Source organism: Primulina huaijiensis, unplaced genomic scaffold (genome assembly GCF_012295235.1).
Source record: "Primulina huaijiensis isolate GDHJ02 unplaced genomic scaffold, ASM1229523v2 scaffold9279, whole genome shotgun sequence".
Classification (NCBI taxonomy): Eukaryota; Viridiplantae; Streptophyta; class Magnoliopsida; order Lamiales; family Gesneriaceae; genus Primulina; species Primulina huaijiensis.
Genome location: NW_027361523.1, coordinates 1 through 2,939, shown reverse-complemented (window position 1 = coordinate 2,939; position 2,939 = coordinate 1).

The following is a 2,939-nucleotide window of genomic DNA, read 5'->3' as shown; positions in this document are numbered from 1 at the left end:
TTCGAAGCTCGGTCTAGGCGCAGTGTTGATGCAACATGGGAAAGTAATAGCGTATGCTTCTCGTCAGTTGAAGATCCACGAGAAGAACTACCCTACTCATGATCTTGAGTTAGATGCTGTAGTATTTGCCTTGAAGATTTGGAGGCATTATCTATACGGAGAGAAGTGTCAGATCTTTACCGACCACAAGAGTCTCAAGTACTTCTTCACGCAGAAAGAGTTGAATATGCGTCAGAGGCATTGGTTGGAGTTAGTCAAGGATTATGACAGTGACATTAGCTACCATCCTGGTAAAGCTAATGTAGTAGCAGATGCTTTGAGCCGGAAAGTCGTAGTGATGGCTCATTTGACAGTTCATAGGCCTCTTCAGAGTGAGATTCAGAGATTTGATCTAGAGATTTATACTCGAGGTAGAGTTCCCCGTCTATCTACCTTGATGATTAAGTCTTCTTTATTAGACCGTATTCGCAACGGTCAGTCATCTGATGAGCAGTTGGCGAAGTGGAGACAGAGAGATGGGACGAAGGGCAGTGCTTTGTACACAGTGAGTGATGGCATTGTTCGTTATAGAGATAGGATATGGGTTCCTAGCAGCGATTCTATTCGAGCAGACATATTAGCTGAGGCCCACATGTTCCCGTACTCTATTCATCCTGGGAGTACGAAGATGTACAAGGATCTGCAGATATTATATTGGTGGCCCGGTATGAAGAGAGAGATTAGGAGATTTGTATCCGAGTGTTTGACTTGTCAGCTTGTGAAAGCTGAACATCAGAGACCAGCCGGCTTACTCAAGCCACTTCCCATTCCCGAGTGGAAGTGGGAGAACATTAACATGGATTTCGTGGTTGGTTTACCGAAGTCGGCTAGAGGTTCAAATGCTATATGGGTGATTGTTGATCGTCTTACCAAGTCAGCTCATTTCTTGCCTATTAAGACGACTTTCTCCATGATTCAGTATGCTGAGTTATATATCCGTGAGATAGTCCGATTGCACGGTATCCCAGTCTCTATTGTTTCTGACAGAGATCCGAGATTCACTTCCTCGTTTTGGAAGAGTCTGCATTCAGAGATGGGAACGAAGTTGTTGTTTAGCACAGCTTTTCACCCTCAGACAGATGGTCAATCAGAGAGAGTTATTCAGATCTTGGAGGATCTTCTCCGTGCTTGTGTCATCGATTTCTCAGGGAGCTGGGAATCGAAGTTGCCATTAGTGGAGTTTACCTATAACAACAGCTTTCAGTCGTCTATAGGTATGGCTCCTTATGAAGCACTGTACGGAAGGAAGTGCAGATCGCCTATTCATTGGGATGAAGTAGGTGAGAGATCAGAGTTGGGTCCGGAGATTGTTCAACAGGCAGCCGATACAGTAGTCAAGATCCGTGACAGGATAAGGACTGCTCAGAGTCGACAGAAGAGTTATGCCGACCGGAGGAGGAGAGATCTAGAGTTTGCCGTTGGCGACCATGTTTTCGTGAAGATAGCACCGATGAAGGGTGTCATGAGATTCGGAAAGAAGGGGAAGCTTAGTCCGAGGTTCATCGGACCATTTGAGATCCTCGACAGAGTTGGGACATTAGCATATCGTGTTGCTCTTCCGCCGAATCTGGCCGGAGTACACAATGTGTTCCATGTGTCGATGTTGAGGAAATATTTAGCGAACCCTTCTCATGTGTTGAATTTTGAGTCGTTGCAGTTTTCTCCGAACTTGTCTTATGAAGAGAGACCAGTGCAGATCTTAGACCGTAAAGAGAAGAAGCTTCGAAACAAGGTGATCAAATCAGTGAAGGTCAAGTGGCTTAATCATTCCAATGAGGAAGCTACTTGGGAGTCACAGTCAGAGATGCGGAGTCGCTTTCCAGATTTATTCGGTGAGTTCTAATTTCAAGGACGAAATTTTATTTAAGGGGGGGAGTGTTGTAGTACCGAAACAACCAATATGCGTATATATGTGCAAAATTTCTATTATTTAATTTTCAATGGTTATTCTTTTAAGAAATTGTAGATTTAATTGCATTTAAATCATTTACGTTATTTTTAAGGATTTTAAATCGCGTATTTCAAATTTTAGCTTTTTAGATATATACGCGAGACCGGACCGGAGATAGGAATCAGAGATAAATTTTATGATCCAAAAATATTCCTAAATTTATTTCAAGCTAAGAAATAAATTATTTTGTTGAAATCAAGTGGATTTAAGTCTACTTAAATTAATTAATCACCAATTTAATTATAGACTTCTTAATTCATCTAGATTGTGCTTAATTAACTTTTAATCAATCTTATCTAACCTAGGATTTTATTTAGCAAAACTTAAACAAATCCTACACAATTGGGTATTCAACTCTCGGTCATATTCTACTCCACACAATCCCAACTTGACACCATTTAACTCCCCCAACAACAAGAAAGCAAATGACAACCATTCAACATGCATGTCCCCCAACTTGACATCATTTACTCCCAATGCACCACCTTATTTGACCACAAGCATTCACCACCTTCTCCACTCTCCCTAGCACGAAAATTAGGAGATTTAGCATCCCCCATTCTTGGCCAAGACAACAACATTAGCAAAGTTTCTTCATTTCCGTTGCCGTGTCTCCCGATCTGACGTATTGTGATGTTTATTGTAAAAACAAATTAAGGCATGTGTATTTTCTTCCTTTTTCTCATCAATCAAGTGTATTACATATTTTTAGTATGATATATATGCATGGCTTCGATTTTATAGCAAGAAACCACAAGAAAATATTTTTGAGCACCATAGTTCATTCTCGGCCATCTTGTGCAGGTCACGGCCCTTGCTTGTTTTGTTGATTTTCAGGTTGGCTCGGTTCCTAGGANTTGATTTTCAGGTTGGCTCGGTTCCTAGGCTCCCAAAGCTGCTTATTGTCATGTCCTAGGGTGTGTTAGGGTCAAGTTTGATCAAGGGTTCA